The sequence below is a fragment of the Micromesistius poutassou genome (genome assembly GCF_964030765.1).
Source record: "Micromesistius poutassou genome assembly, chromosome: 16".
NCBI lineage: Eukaryota > Metazoa > Chordata > Actinopteri > Gadiformes > Gadidae > Micromesistius > Micromesistius poutassou.
In genome coordinates this window covers 2,136,371-2,153,626 of record NC_140286.1, presented here as the reverse complement: position 1 = coordinate 2,153,626, position 17,256 = coordinate 2,136,371, and positions in this window count along the sequence as shown.

Here is a 17,256-nt window from a genome sequence, read left to right as displayed (position 1 = left end):
AGATGATGTGAGCGGGTGACAATTTGGCAGCCCTTTCGTAAGGTTACCTGTGAGGACTTCATTAATTTTAACACTACCTATAAATAGTCTACACTTTCAGCTTCACTTTTCTCGAAAAAAAATAAATAACTACCCCGCCGCCTGAAGCTCCGGTCCTCACATAAGGTAGAGGATCGCGACTGAATCATTGATGAGCTGAACTTGTCTGTGACAGAATGAGCAGATGGTGAGCCGAGGGCACACGCTGTGGGGAAATATTGAACAAATTGCAAACGGACGAGGCCTAACATTTGCCATAGTAAATTAACCAAGGTGAGGAGGTAGAACACAATGCTTGGAGGGAACACAATGCTTTGCGTTTGAAGACACGAATTTAATACATTTAATTTACTATAGGTTATATATGCATGGGCCGTTGCGCTCATGAAAAGCGAGTTGAAGCCCTATAAACGAGCTCTGGCGCCACCCACTGGTCTGATAGGAACATTACAACCCCTTTTGGGGTATTTTTTTGCTACAGGCTCAAGACGGGGGGGGGGGGGGGTCCCATCTCCCGATTGTTGCGCAATATCGATCAATTTTTTTCTCACACAGTAGGCCTATAGCATACTTAGCAGACGTAAGGCGCAAAGTCAAAGAGTACTTTGTGGGCGGTTCTATGGCGCTGTTGCTATTATGACGGCGAGATAAATGAGCTTTGATAAATTAGCTTTTTGAGAGAGGCATCTCCCATCCCCTTTAAGAGCCAGCGCATTTTGACTTGACGAGTTGCAGTCTCCGCTGAGACAGATGCATGACCACATGAATTTCAAATTTCAAATGGCTCAGTTTATGGCCAGATAATAGGCATAATTAACACATGGAATAGCGTTTTCTTCTCCAACTTCAGAAACACTGATTCGTCCTGTAAATTGCGGCAAAGACAACTTAAAACATATGCACACAATATATATAGTTTAATATATATTTTTTTATATAATCATTTTTTCTATTTTTTAAAAAAAATTTAACTTCTAAAATTAAGTGAAATATACATACACAGACTAAACTGTTGTGATATTAAACAACTTTATTTATCTTATAACCAAGTCTCATATAAAAAAGAAATATGGCCTTGCTTTTTCTTTGCAGAAAAATTAAAAATTGCAAAAACACCAATGATGATTCATAATGTTTGTCAATCAGATGCTTATTAGTTTTCTGGGGAACAGTCAGCCTCCTATCAACTGTATCAATCATTAAAACAAAGTCCTCATCTTTAATCATTGGGACTGCTAATCCTGTGTGTACAATGCATTTTGCTCTGGCGTCCTCCTTGGTCAGTTGTTCTGGGATGCACTAGCTTTATTTGCACTCAGTGGCCCATCCTTGTCGGAGGCCTTCTGTAGGCCTACCTGTGAGGTAGAATGGAGGGGGGTCAGATTTTTCTGTCTCTCATCCACTCCCGTCTTTCACTCAAACATACGCGCACACACAGCTCCAAGTTGTCTCTATACTATATTTCTGCTCATTTCTCCCGTCATAAGAACATTACTGTATGTAACCGTGGCTATCTGTTGCGTGGCTTTCCCACTAAGATAGCTTTCTTTATAAAACATTAGTAGGCCTATTCATTTTTAGTGTTTCTCATGTCACAGAAACCACAGTGAATCCTGTGTTTCTGTGCCCCACTGTGGTGTCGACAGCACAGAGCTTCGGTGCCGTTACAGGACAGCGGTGGTTTATTTCAGCTTGTATTTAATTTGTATTCCAATTTTAGCGAAAAACACACATAACATTAGCTTGAAAGAAAAAAACTGTTTAAGTATGCTTATCTTTGCGTGAATTTCGGGATGACTCGTCTGCCAATGACTTCAAGTTGGTTGTGTTTTAACCGGTGATTGTTGCGCCAAACTGTTTACAAAGGACACTTGCTTGCGACACAGCAAGCGCCTGCTAGTTGACCTGCCGGGCGGGATGATCAGTAGCCTACTTCCCCACATAAAGAGCTTAGTTCTGATTGGATCGCTTCCCAAATCGTCCCGCTTACATTTTCGTCTCGTTTTTATTCGTTAACGAAAGTGTCAAAAGATTTCGTCGTAGTTTTTGTCATCCTAATGATTTTTATTTAGTTATCGTCTCGTTTTCGTCAGACTGTAGACCCCCCCCCCCCACCCCCAATGTTTTCTCAATGGATCTCCACGAATCACACAAGTGGCCAATTTTGTTTAAAAAACGGCGAATTTCGCTGAAAGGTGACTAGTTTGCATGCCTGTGTGTATAGCCTACGTGTGTGTAAGCGTAGGCTATGTTGTAGTTCCGACCTGCCATGGCACGTCAAAATGGCAACAACAACTGTGCTATCCGCTATAGACCAGTATTTTTCGGTCAGTGGCGCAATTGCGTTGGCGCATTTTTTAGATCACTAAAATAGCACCAAGTATCATTTGCGCCGGAACACGCCCCTGCTTTTCGCCGACACGCCTCTCCAGGCGCAAGTGTAGTGGTGCCTGGTTTGCTGCGGGTGAAAATCAGCTTTGCGCCGGGTGCAAACTAGCAACGACACATGCGTCGGTGTACAATTGTATGGAGGTAGATTTGTGTCTTTATTATGCAATCAAACAGAATATGTTTGAGAGCAAAACTTTCCACACTGCAATCAAAAAATAGATTTGAAAGCAAAACTATCGACACTGCAATCAAAAAATGTTTTATTGCAAGTAAAATAAATGTGATTAAAAATGTATTAATGGGAATCCAAAAGTTTTGTCTGCAAATCCAAAAGTTTTGTTTGCGAATCCAAAAGTTTTGTTTGCGAATCCAAAAGTTTTGCTTGCGAATCCAAAAGTTTTGCTTGCTGTTGAGCTGAATCTCGTGGGCGGGACCTACGCCGAAAGATGTAAGACACGTCTCTATTGGCCAGTCTCGATCGGAGTGACAGCTTGGCAACATCCACAGTTAGTAACGAGAGAGGGAGTTTTGAAGTCCATGATGAGACCGAGCGGGACTCGGGAGCGGAGTTGCCAAGTTGTCAAAGGCTGCCCCACACTACACGATTTTTTTATCTTATGCGATTTTTGAGTCGGAGTACATCACACACATAACGAGAATCGCAGCCGATTTGTTGCTCTCCGATCCTACATAAGATTAGAACACAAGACGGAACACCACACACTATAGGATAATCTTATCCGATTCTCGGCCGTGTAGGCTACGTCATCCAGCACGAGACAAGAGACCGAGAGACAAGAGATTGTAGATCTAGAGCAGCGGTTCCCAAACTTTTCCTGCGCATCCCCTTTACGTCCCAACCGGGTTGGCGCACCCCCAATCCCCACTTCAAAAAGAAGGAAAAAAAACGCAACAAAGCTTTGTTTTATCGCCATATAAAGACTCATGTTTAATCATGCGCAAATAACCAGAACACGCATGACAATAACAACATCAACAAATATCCAACAAATAGGACAGCCAAGGGACACGACTGACGTTGTGTGCAAGATCTGCTCATGTGTGATACGCGTAATAGACGGGCCGACGACCGATCTACATGACCACTTTATGCGCCTCGCAGAAGTTAATAGAAATTATGATAAACAAAACATCACAGAGCATAGAGCAGGATTGTGAACGTTTACAATGTCTCATGTCAATTTACAATCTGCAAAATGTGTCTGTGTTGGCCGACTTACTTTTTTTAGTTAGGATATTGATGCTGCGCGCCTCCTATTTGCAACGGAATTTGTTTAAGATATAAAAACATTTAATTTAACACACATGCACTAAAACAGATATTTTCGTTTTTAAATAAATATTTGGAAACGAAAATTGAAAAGTGAGAATTGAATGCGCTTTGGCATTATGGAGCACCTTCGGGTCAGCGTGTGTTTGTGTGCGTGCGTCGCTATTATGTTGACTACACACTCAACATGCCGAAAATATCTAACATGTTGGATAACTCCGATTTTGAGATCGGGTGGTCTTAAGTTTATGTGATTCTATCTTAGAACACTACAGCAGACAGGATAATCTTGGCCGATTTTCGTCCAGATTCGGCTGCCATGGGAACGCCACCCCGATTCTCGTAAGGGGCAAATCGGCCACGATATCGGGACATTTATCTTGTAGTGTGGGGTCATGGAACGCAACTCCAGCTGAAAGAAGCCCGGCTAAGCGGAATAAGCCCGGCTTTGCGTTCAGCCTGGTTGGTGGAACACCCCTCGGGTTGCCTCCGCTGTGTTTGTAGCTGATCAGCTGGCAGGCTGAGCACATCACTGGATATTGTCGCTGAATGCAATCATGGCTTTAAAAAGCTCGGAAACAACGTGTGCCGTTTGAGGATGTACTTACAACCGGACAAAACTAAATAATTGGTTGAAATCGTAATGAATGAATGACTGACGGGCGATTGTTTACATTGATCTCGTAGTAACCGGTAAAGCCCACAATTCGCGCAAAGCATCACGGGGCGGTGGAAACTTGGAAACAAAGAAAGGAAATGAACTACGTGTTGACAGCTGAACACTGTAGGCCTATCACATCATGAGCTGGCTGTTCTCAATTCACAACATGCATCCATCCAATCTAAATCAGGCAATCTGACCAAAACTCATGTACTCCCCACCACAATTATTCCACTATCGTCATCTCCACTATACCCAACACTGTACGACCGCAAACCGTGGATAAGTCAGGCTACTTGGTGGCTATGGCTAACATCAATTACAAGAGTTAAAACAGCCGACCACTTGAGTGCAAAAAACACAAAAGACCTCCCCACTGCACCAGCAAATCTTAAGCAATAAATATCGCGTCTTACCTTTTTTTATGTGGCAGTGGTCTGCAGATGCATCCCGTGGTGTCGCCTGCCACATCCATTTAGTTCAACAGGTGATCGCTCTGTGTGTCCATGGTACTACCGACCTGCTCTGGTGCTTTTTACCTTCATGTATTCAGGCTAAAACGACTTGATTGTCTGATGCCTCATTATTGCATCCCAGCCAAAGAGTATCGGTATTAATACCTCTTTCGTTGTCCAAGCCAGGCTGGCAGCTCATACAAAAATAAGTAAGGGATAATGTATAGAACGCCGGTCATTATCGGGAAAATAAGCCCCGACAGGGCGAACCGGAAACCAACGCGAAGCGGAGGGGTCTTGCTTCGCTTGCTTTCCTTGACAGCGGTCATTATGTGCTTAGCAATGGTCAATTATCAAAAAATAATTCACCGCCGGAAGTCGGGAAGGCCCATGCAAGTGAACGGAGTGTTCCACAGCACTGAGAAGAGCCGTGTAATAATCCATAATATTTAAACTCAAGTTTTGTTGTCTTTTTAAGTGGTGGGTACAAAGTGAATCTTGACGAAAACTGGTGGGTAGGCCTACTCGACCCCAGCGTAAGACGCCTATATGGTTACGATGTCTTAAGCATGCAGTGAAAGTATCAGAGGCTCATTGATTTATATTGGAAAAATAATACATACATTATGTAACCCTTGTCCCATGTAGTTAAATAATAAATCTAGAGTGGTTAATACAATAGGACTGGGCCTGGGCTCGTTGTAGGAAACTACAACTTTGATTCATATGTTAGTTAGATAATTTTAATAAATGACCACCACAACTGTATTTTAAAGGTAAAAGTATTCATTCAAGTATTTATTCACAAAATGAAATACTAGTTTAATGTATTTTAGGAAAAGAAACAAATAAAATCAGATGCACGGGATTCTCCAATTTACAACAATGCAAACTCAATGTACCACACACAATCAAATTAACAACACACTTTAAATGAGGTTAACCCGTTGCAGGCCTGTTATTTGATGCTTGTGTGCGGTGGGGCCTAAAAACTGTACTGGCCGCTTCACTCAACGTTGAGCTCAAAATAAAAGCACGTGCATGTGTAGGTCAGTACTCACGAAATCCAGGGGGTAATTAGTAGGGGCAGAAAGGGATTGGGGGATGATATTCTCACGATGATAATGGCAATGGCGGTGGCAATCCAAACACACACGCGGGCAATGGAGGTGGCGAAGTCACAAAGAAGAAAACACAGAAACAGCAGGGCCATCTGCTGGAAACCCCTCTCTCTCCAACGTCCAGCTCCTTTTGCAGGTCACAAAGAAGTTTAAATCAGGCCCACGAGTAGTCGACCTCACGATAAAACTTAACTGCTTCCCACAGTACGATGCCTCCTCGCTCCCGCTCTCAGGTCAGGTTTCTTTTTCTACATGTGCTCACTACTCCCCACACTAACCTGCTGCACTAGTCCCGCCCGTTACACGGTGAGACTTTATTCGGATTGGCTTGTGAGATCTTAATACAACCAAAGACAAAACAGAAATTAAATGATTTACGTGTGACAGGTAACAGGTTAAATTAAACATAAACACGGCTTCTTCCTCTTTTATATCCTGAATTCACAAATATTTTACAGACTTGAATAACTTAAAGACCTTTATATTAATTTATATTTTAACTGTAAATAGTTTTATTAAACGTATTATATTTATGCTTTTAACTCGCACACATTTTAACCCATTTTATTATTATGAACTCTATTTATTTATGAACATTTAACACAGCATTTTATTATACTGTTAATTATTTTTTATGCTCTGTAACTTATGGTTTTTGTAACAGGGCTACACCTAGATATCTATATATCTTAGGGACTTATAGACTGTATCTCTGTTGCTGCAGCAGTGTTTATTCTGTTTTGACACTTTGTATTGATATTTTGTATTACATTCTTCCCTTAAATTATTATGTTTACAGTGATTGTTTTATATGTATTTTTTATGTATGTCGCTTTGGATAAAAGCGTCTGCCAAATACTTAAACATAAATAAACACCTGAAAGTTTTTATATCAGCTAAAACCACCAATCTGTTTCACTGGATTCAGAATAAAACCAAATTCTGTCTTGCCCAACAATGTTAGTATTTGAATATTGTTACTTGAACGACTTATTCATGGTGTGGCAACTCGCCTCGGGGAGTGAACCCGCCTTACTTAAAACCAGCACGCAGTTCGGTTGGGTGTTAGCCACAACGGCATGTTTAATTAAACAATGAGTCTTTCTTAAAAAAGAACTAAAAGATGATCGCGTGGCACAGCCATAACGGCTGGACTCTCCGTCCACCCAGCCACGAGAGAGCCCCGAACGAACGTGGAAGCCTGCCTTTTGTGCAGGTTTCCTCCCGGCTCCTCAGGTGCTCTGCATCAGGTTGATTGCGACGGGGCCGGGTTGCCACAATGGTTCCAATTATACTGTTAAGAAAGTATTGTCTTATACTTTGCCTAAAATTAGACAAAATAAAACATTTCCTTACAAAGACGAATGGGGCCGGGAACTAAGTTTAACTAACATTCAATTCAATTTTATTTATAGAGCGCCAAAACATTACACGTCTCACGGCGCTTTACAGAGTATTGAACATTCAGAGAGAGCCCATGAGTAACAGGGGCGAGGAAAAACTCCCTAGAATTGGAGATACATATAGGAAGAAACCTCGAGCAGATCCACGACTCCAGGGCCTGACCCATCTGCCTAGGGTCAGTTACAGGGCAGTAAGGTTTGTATACATGATAAATGAATAGGTTAGTTAGGTGTAGAGAATAGAACATGGTGTTTAGAGCCACCTGGGGTGTATGTTACAAAGAGGTGGGATGGTTACCTAACCAGTATGATAATGAATGAATCCCATTTAGTGTCAAAAAGTTCAAATAGTCTAGTGTAGGGATGAATTGTCATAGGGATTAGGAATTGTCATAGGGCAGTAGTGGATCGCTAGGCAGCGCAGGCCAGGAATCAAGGGGACAGCAACAGGCGATGGTAGGGCATGGGACTTCAGGTGCGATGAGGGCCAAATACAAGGATGGCTGATGACTGGTAATGGTTTACCTCACAAGTGAGGTAAGGGGGAAGATATATATATATATATATATATATATATATATATATATATATATATATATGAGTGGGTTAGTATTGCTATACGTTTCATGATTTAAATATATATATATATATATATATATATATATATATATATATATATATATATATATATATATATATATATAGAGTGGGTTAGTATTGCTATACGTTTCATGATTTAAATATATATATATATATATATATGGGGCCGGGGAACTATATATAGACTCATATATATATATATATATATATAGCCTATATATATATATGAGAGAGAGAGAGACTACTGTGCATTTAGAGTATCTTTAATTCATCTGTTTATACGAGATACTGTCATTTTTGTATTTTTTATAATATCGCACATTTTACTTTTTATAGTATAATATTTGATATGTATAGATATTTTGTATTTAACGTTTTATACTGATTATATATTATACTGACCTTTTAACTTTTTTTATTTTATTTTCTAACCCTTTTTATTTTAATGTTCAAACTGCTTTGGCAATGCAAATGTATATTTCTCATGCCAATAAAGCTTTTTTTAAATTGAATTTGAAATTGAATTGAGAGCAAGAGATCATGTGCTGCTTACTTTTATATTATTAGCCTCTATAGTTTCCCCCTCTATCAACGTGGAGAGGATGTGACGTAATGGCATCGCGTCGAAACATCGTCATCCAATCACAACTCTAGAGTTATGATTACATTGGCGATTGGCCCGCCCTCGATAAATGACCGGCAGTTCTTGGTCCCTTCCACTAGGGGGCAGCCCTACTCCTTCAGAATATCAAACTCACCCTTTTAGTCCATGGGCCAGAGGCCAAAATTGGACTTTTTGGTACCACTCAGAGTGGCAAAGTCTAGTAACATTTTTTGAAAAGGTACATGTCCATAGATGATATTTTGGTATGATAACCCATCCTAAGTGGTAGCTTTTTGACAGTTATCAGCTCATAAAGTTATCAACCCCCTGCAAAAAATAGGCCTCTAAACGCCGGGGGCATATTTTGTTTTGTGCTCATTTTCAGAACTTTACTCATATGTTATGAGGGCATGTTTGGTAGCATTTTAAAGTGTACAATCCTAGCTTTCATTTAGACCTAGTTTTGGGCCTATCTAAAAAATATAAAGGTCACATGGTCAAAGGTCAAACTGTCTCAACAACATTTTTTCCACTATTTCCGCCTAAACTGTAGTCTTTTTTATAGCACTGTGAAATGTAGGAACAGCACTGACACAAATAACAAAAACTGAAATACTCACAGGACTGTAACAATTCAGGAAATGTATAATCTTCCCATAATATCCTGCTATGAGGGAGGATATGGGTCTTTAAGTGGAACATGGGCCCAGGCGAGAATTGACAATAACTGCTAATTATTTGGTATTTGTCACAGAGTTTTTATTTAGATTTGCCCTAATCATCACATCCATCATCATCATAGTCCACAGTGAAGACACAACTTCTTAATCCTCCTCCACCCTCTGATTTGTGCATTTTTGAAAACATTGAACATCTGAAGTCAGCGTTAAGAGGGTGGGGTGGGGTGGGGTGGGGGTGGTGGGGCATGGTGGGGCGTCAGGTTTTAAATTCTCTTTAAATACTAAAAAAAGTGACAGTTGAATTTTTTTTTGCCAGAAAACAGTAATGAGAGATGCCACTCATGTAACTCTGACATTCATACATCAATGGTCAATGACCATTAACACTACAGTACACTGGAGCTACCAGTCTATCAAACTACAGGTCGTCAAATGGGTTTGCTAGACTGGTGGCTGGTTTAGGGTGGGGGCCCAATATTACATTCTTTCATAGGGCCCAAAATCTGTAGCAGCGCCCCTTGAATATCGTATACATTCTTGAGGCCCTCTTTCATATACAATACCCCGGGTATCTAGTCCACTCCCCAGGGTCCATGACCCCTAGGTCACCCTAATGACATCACTTCCAGTTACAGTGTATTATTTACTCATTTTAGTAAACCTTAATGCCCTGATTCATATAGAGGACAGACGTCTCTATCTCCCTCACAAGTCATTCTGTGCCCCCATGAATGGTGTGTTTGGGTCACTTACTGTATGTCTGTGATGGTAATAATATCAGTAGCTTTTAGAAGGCTTTGACTGCCTAGTACTTTGATTGCCTTCACGCTTAACAAAAAATTAAAGTGGCATTGATCTGTCGTGATTATCTTGTTCAACTAAATGTAGGCTATTATAAAAGGAAACTTTGCAATGGATTTTCAATGGAAAAACACACCGTCCTTATCCCTCCCAAAGAAGAAGAATGTCATCCCTGGGTCACTTGAAAAGTTTTATTTGAAAGAACACCACTTAATAAACCTTAACACAATAGCTCAGTTGATTACACAAAGCAAGACATAGATTACAACAACAAGCAAGCTGTGTGGTTTCAGCGGTAGCAGCGTTCATATGAATCACCATGGCAACGAAGAGACTCATGTTGGTGGTTTCTTGGTGGATCCGGTCAGAGTTGGATCCTCGCCTGTTGAACTTGTCTTTGAGTCGGCATTGACTGTGGAGGGACATTGACAATGTTAAAGTTATGTCCTCTGGCACTCGGACACTTTGACACACTGCTACGGCACCAGCGAAACGGTCAGAAGTGGCACAACATAACATATAGGCTGTAGACAAAAGGTGAAAGTGGAAACAATGCATTTATTCAATCATTGATGTTCAAACATAGCGTGATGGCATTAAATCAAATAAAGTAAATAGAACAAAATAGAAAGAAAACCCTAACCACAACTCCGGGGAATAGCGCTCTCTCTCTCTCTCTCTCTCTCTCTCTCTCTCTCTCTCTCTCTCTCTCTCTCTCTCTCTCTCTCTCTCTCTCTCTCTCTCTCTCTCTCTCTCTCTCTCTCTCTCTCTCTCTCTCTCTCTCTCTCTCTCTCTCTCTCTCTCTCTCTCTCTCTCTCTCTCTCTCTCTCTCTCTCTCTCTCTCTCTCTCTCTCTCTCTCTCTCTCTCTCTCTCTCGTTGAATTGACATTAAGAGCATGTGTAAGTTATCGCTCACAAAATAATGGGCAATGTTGCTTCTTGTTGACGCTCTTTATTTCTCCTCGCGTGTCACACACCAGCAGTAACTTACAACTAACCGGAACTACTTTCGCTGCCGTTATCAGTACACATGAGGAGCTTGTTTCACCTTGTTGAAAGCGTTGATTTGTGCTGCGTCCCAGGTCCATGCTGCGTCAGTTTTCAGCAGGTCGTTGAGGGGTTTTATTACATCTGACAGGTTGGGCAAGTATCTACCCAAATAATGAACCACACCCAGGAACCTCCGGAGGCCTGGCATGTCATCTGGTGGCTGTAGCTCTGTGATGGCACTTACTTTTGAGGGGTCAGGGCGGATGCCCTCTTCATCGATGAGGTGTCCCAGGTAGTTCAGCTGCTTTTGGCACAGGCGGCACTTTCTGTCATTGAGCTTCAAGCCTGCACTCTCCAGGATCTGCAGGACATTCTGGAGTCTCTCTTCGTGCTCTTTCTCATCCCTGCCGTGGACGAGAATATCATCCATGTACACCTCAACCCCTTCCTGGCCTCTGAACAACACCGACATCTCCCTCTGAAAAATCTCCGGTGCACTGGAGATCCCAAACGGGAGCCGCTTGAAGAAGTATCTCCCCATGGGAGTGATGAACGTGGTCAGCTTGGCTGTTTCCTCCTCCAGCAGGATTTGCCAGAAGCAGCTAACCGCATCGAGCAGGGAGAACACTCGGGACTCTGCCAGCCGTGGCAGTATGTCATCTACGGTAGGTAAGACGTACCTCTCCCTTTTAACTGCCATGTTCAGTTTCTTTAAGTCAACACAGATTCTCACATCAGCTGTTCGTTTGGGGACCGGGACCATCGGCGCGCACCACTCCGTTGGTTCTGTTACTTCCTCAATGACACCACACTTCACCATTCTCTCCAGTTCAGCTTTAACTTTGGGGAGCATGGGTGCAGATACTCTCCTCGCAGTGTTCACGCTGTACGGTACAGCATCATCTCGCTGTCCTCTGTTCTCGTCCACTCTTTTCACTAGTCCCATGGCCACTGCGACAGCTCGGCCCAAAAGGTTGCTGCAGCTGTTTGTTTTGACCATATGTATGATGAAGTTGTATTGCCGGCCTTTGTATTTTGTTAAAGCTGTGAACTGTCCTAGACCATCAAGTTTCCCCCCCGGGCTGTCAAAGTCCATGTCGTCGCTTGCTAACGGTAGGTATTTGAGCTTGTGGTAGGTTTCATCTGATATCACACTGGCATCAGCGCCCGTATCTATCTTGAAGGTCACAGGAGTGTCTCTGATGGCTAGTTTAACACTCCATGGTGTATTAGTGTCTGCTTGCTTGCTCGGCCTCCTTGCCGAGCGCATAGAGCAGCGTGCTAACCTGCATGTCCCCGTCTTCCAGGTTTAGCTTCGTAGCCATACGGTACCTTTGAAACCGCTGCCGCCACTCCGGCCACTGCTCCGGTCGAGTAAAGTCCAGTTTCTCGGGAGGATTAAACTTTGCCATGATCCACATCCGAGTCGCTTTACTTCTGACACCATGTGTAAGTTATCTCATTAAATAACGGGCAATGTTGCTTCTTGTTGACGCTCTTTATTTCTCCTCGCGTGTCACACACCAGCAGTAACTTACAACTAACCGGAACTACTTTCGCTGCCGTTATCAGTACACATGAACTCAGATCACTGCGCGGCTGCGCGTATACACAAAACAGTCCCCTGAATACCACTTCATATGACAGCATTGTAGTGCCGGAGGAAAAGGAGGACGTAGGCGACCTAACAACAACTTTAAGTTTTAATTGAAAAACTACAACATACCAATCATTCTCAGTGCATGGTAGAACAACGAGTGCAACAGCATAAAACGGTCCCCCTAGACCCCGTGTCTCGTAACCTGTTCCCTCCCACTAGATCACTCCCCAAGAGGGGAACACGAACCCATAATGTAGTCACTACACCAGCCCCCCCAGTGTTCACCTCAATATTCAAAATCCCCACGGCGAGGAGGGCGTATGGCCCGGCCTCTACGACTGTAGGCAAAGTCAGGAGGTGCGGGAGGAGGCGTGACATTGTCCATCACATCCCCCTGTTGAGCGGGGCGGGGGGCAGTGACGACCGGAGGGCCGCAAGCTGTGGGGGGGTCGTAGGGTTTGGAGGGGGGGACGGCCACGGTGTGGCAGGGGGGGCAGGACGGGGGGGCGGCCCCTGCGCGGTGGGATGGCCAAGTCTGGGGGCAGTTCAAGGTCCAAGTGAGCCGGTTTGAGGCGATCGACAGACACACACTCAGGCTTACCACCCACGTCAACCACGAAGTTCTTGGCTCCTGCCTCGACGAAACGGAAGGGTTCGTCATAGGGAGGTCGCAGCAGCGTCCTGTGGCCGTCGTGGCGGATGACTGCAGCTCCGGGGGCACCCGCGAAGCAGGGACGCCATGCTGCGTGGTCGGGACCGGGGGGGAAGGCCTTGGCGCCGTCCAGCTTGGGGATGAGGTCACCCGGGACGCTCAGCGGTTGTCCGAACACCAGCTCGGCCGACGATGACTGGAGGTCCTCCTTGGGCGCTGTCCTGAGCCCCAGCATGACCCACGGCAGCTTGTCGAGCCAGTTGCCGTCTGTGAGGCCGGCTCGAAGGGCGGCCTTCATGGAGCGATGAAAGCGCTCAACAAGTCCGTTAGCCTGCGGGTGGTAGGCGGTGGTGTGGTGTAGCTTGACCCCCAGATTCTCCGCCACCGCCGCCCACAGCTCAGAAGTAAACTGCGGGCCACGGTCAGAGGAGAGATCAGACTTCCCTGACACCAGCCGTGAGGACGGTTTCCTTCCCGGGTGCGATACACCGTGAACCGCGTCAAAGACAGGGCGTCTCCAGTTGGCGGGGACTACAGGTCTTGGCCGCCCTGTGGAAATGTCGCACAGGAGCGTGGCCCCCGCATCACTGAAGAGCACCTCCTCCAGGCTCAACCCAGTGTCCGATGACTTTAGAGCTTGGATGGAGGGGTCGGCGGCCTGATCCACAGCCATGCGGGAGTAGTCCAAGTCCAGCTGGACCGCACCGACCACCGCCCTGGAGAGACAATCCGCGACCACATTGGACTTCCCAGCCACGTGCTGGATGTCCGTGGTGAACTCGGAAATGTAGGCGAGTTGGCGCTGCTGGCGGTCGGACCACGGCTCCGCCGTCTTGGACATGACGTGTGTGAGCGGCTTGTGGTCCTCGTAGGCCGTAAACTCGCGGCCTTCCAGCAAAAACGGAAGTGTCTGACCGCGAGCCACAGCCCGAGGAGCTCCCTGTCGAAGGTGCTGTACCTGCGCTCTCTGGGAGACAGCTGGCGGCTGAAGAATGCGAGTGGCTGCCAGGCATCCCCAACCCACTGCTCGTACACCGCCCCCACGGCAAAGTCTGATGCGTCCGTGGTGAGAGCAGTGGGCGCAGAGGGCGAGGGGTGGGCCAACATGGCCTCGCGGGCCAGGGCCGCCTTGGTGTCCTGGAAGGCCTTGACATGTTCCGCCGTCCAGTCGACCGGTTGCTTCAGAGTCTTGCCCTTCTGAGCCTCGTACAGCGGTCGCAGGATGTGAGCTATGTGGTGGAAGAAGCGATAGTAGAAGGTCACCATCCCGATGAACCATCCCGTTGTCCACCGAAGCACACGTCCACCGTTCTAGTGCCATAGGCACGGATAGGCGTGCCGTCCGCACCCACCAACTGTGGACCGTGCTCTCCCTTCGCCACCTCCAATCTCCCTGACGGAATGATGCTCCACTGGGCACCTGTGTCACAAAGGAACCTGCGACCGGAGACGGTGTCTTGTATGAAGAGCAGCCTGTTGGTGACACCAGCGCTCAGGGCTACTGCCTGAGCTACTGGGCTACTACTCCTGCCGTTTCCCGTCGGGCCAAAGGTGCAGGGCGAGCGGCACCGTTTGGCCTTGGTGCCAAAAGTGGCGTGGTAGAAACAATGGCCCGCAGCGTTACCCTGCTGGCCAGAGGGTCCGGCGTCATCCTTCGCTCTCTTGCGACGGTCCGGAGGCGGGGCAGCCGCGGGAGCAAGCAGGTCGGGGGACTGTTGAGGCATGGCCAAGACGAATCGGTCCGCCTCCTTGGCCAGGGCGCGGGGTCCCACGATGGTGGTGTTGGCCAGCGCCATCCTGACCTGAGCTGGCAGTGTGCGCATGAACAGTTCTGTGAAGACGATCATGGGGTCTTCTGTACCGAGCAGGTTCAGCATCCTCTCCATACGTGCAGAGGGCCTCTCGTCCCCCAAGTCCGACATGTCAAACAAGCGGCGCACCCTCTCCGCGGTGGACAGCTCAAATGTCTCCAGGAGCAGGGCCTTGAGGTGCTCATATTTGTTTGTCGTCGGGGGGGCGGACAGAAACCCCACCACACGCGCTGCGGTGGAGCTGCCCAGCATAGCCACAGTATGGTTGTACCGGTCGTCGTCGTCGGTAACATTGCTCTTGTTGAAATGTGCCTCCACTATAGCGAACCATGCGGCAGGTGTCGAGTCCCAGAACTCTGGCAGCTTAAGAGTGGGGGTGCGCACGTCCCGCATCACCCTGACAGGAGACGGTGATGTCTGCCGCTGTGAACGTCTTCCTCGGCCGGACATGTCGCAGAATTGCAGTGTTCGCTCGCGCGGTTTTTGTAAACAATGAATAACAAAAACGAACATCGGGGTCACCAGTGTAGTGCCGGAGGAAAAGGAGGACGTAGGCGACGTAACAACAACTTTAAGTTTTAATTGAAAAACTACAACATACCAATCATTCTCAGTGCATGGTAGAACAACGAGTGCAACAGCATAAAACAGTCCCCCTAGACCCCGTGTCTTGTAACCCGTTCCCTCCCACTAGATCACTCCCCAAGAGGGGAACACGAACCCATAATGTAGTCACTACAGCATAATCATTATTTGCATGCAGTGCAGCTATTTAGTTTATTGTAGTTTCTTATAAAACCTGATTAGTTGTTGAAGTGCAGATACATACACTCAGCAGGCAGATCCATGCTTCTCCTCCATTGTAGTAACGGTCCACCTGCCAGCTGGTCCTCCTGGTCCAGTCGCTCTGGGACAGGAGACCCAGAACCTCTGGTCTCGTCGTGGGAGAGGAGAGCCATTCAGCCGCTGAGGAAACCTTTAATTAATCAAGCGCTGCTCAACGGGTCGTTCGGGCAGAACCGGACAGCAGCTTTGCTGTTTTTAACTTTTATTATCTTTATTATATATTCTCTGCTTCCGACACGAATGTAGGTATGTGGTTTATACAAACCGAGAAACTATAATGAATACAACAAAATCACTGGTTTACAAACAGAAAGTCAGCAAAAGCATTCTTGTTAAATAAAAGTCGGCTACTTACATGGTCCAGAACGCAGCGTTCAGTCAGCCAGCCCCACCAATAGCAGACTCGTGGAATCGCGTCAATTTCCGTTTATATAGCACCGTGCCCGAGTCACGGTGAGAAGAACAAGAGGAGGAAGTCATATAACTCCTCCCCCCACCCCACCCCCAGACGGGCTTTTGCTGACCAGATCTCTCCGCCGCATTTCTCGGCCGCTGCTCTCCGAATCTGTGTTGTTCTCTCTCTCTTCCTCAAACAGATGGAGTAAACCCTGACTGCAGCACGCAGATCGAGGAGTGGAGTAAACAAAGGCATAATAACAGGATTTGAATATCAACATTTAATGCATGGCCTTATTCTTTGCGTAGTGCATTCAATTTTGTTATTGGAATTCTGCGTTGTCACTGATCAAAATAAATGTAATGAAATACATTCCGTGTGTGTGTGTGTGTGTGTGTGTGTGTGTGTGTGTGTGTGTGTCCTTCAAACCTGTGCCTGTGTTGTTCTCTCAAAAAAGGTCAGGCGAGTAGAAGTTAGGAACTTGGTGCCAAACTCTCCCAGTGCCAGATGGCGATGCGCGCGTGCTCCAGAGGTTCACGCGACCGCAGTATACTCGCCGTTCCCAAGTTGTCGCGCGACAATGTGACGTCAAAATGACGTAGATCTCGCCGGCGCGACAGGATTTAAAGGCCGCAGTATACTCGCCGTTCCCAAGTTGTCGCGCGACAATGTGACGTCAAAATGACGTAGATCTCGCCGGCGCGACAGGATTTAAGCCCTGTCGCGTGGTGTCGCGCACCACTCTTTTTTTTTCAGTGGCGCGCGACAAAGCGGAAGCACAAGACGGAACATTTCGAAGGTGGACTTGATGGAGAGTGTGGATCCACAGGTGCATGACCAGCTGAAACAAAAGCTGTTAGAGACTATGTTAGAGCACACCCAGCAGCACCCACGAAGAATGTGTGAACGTTGAT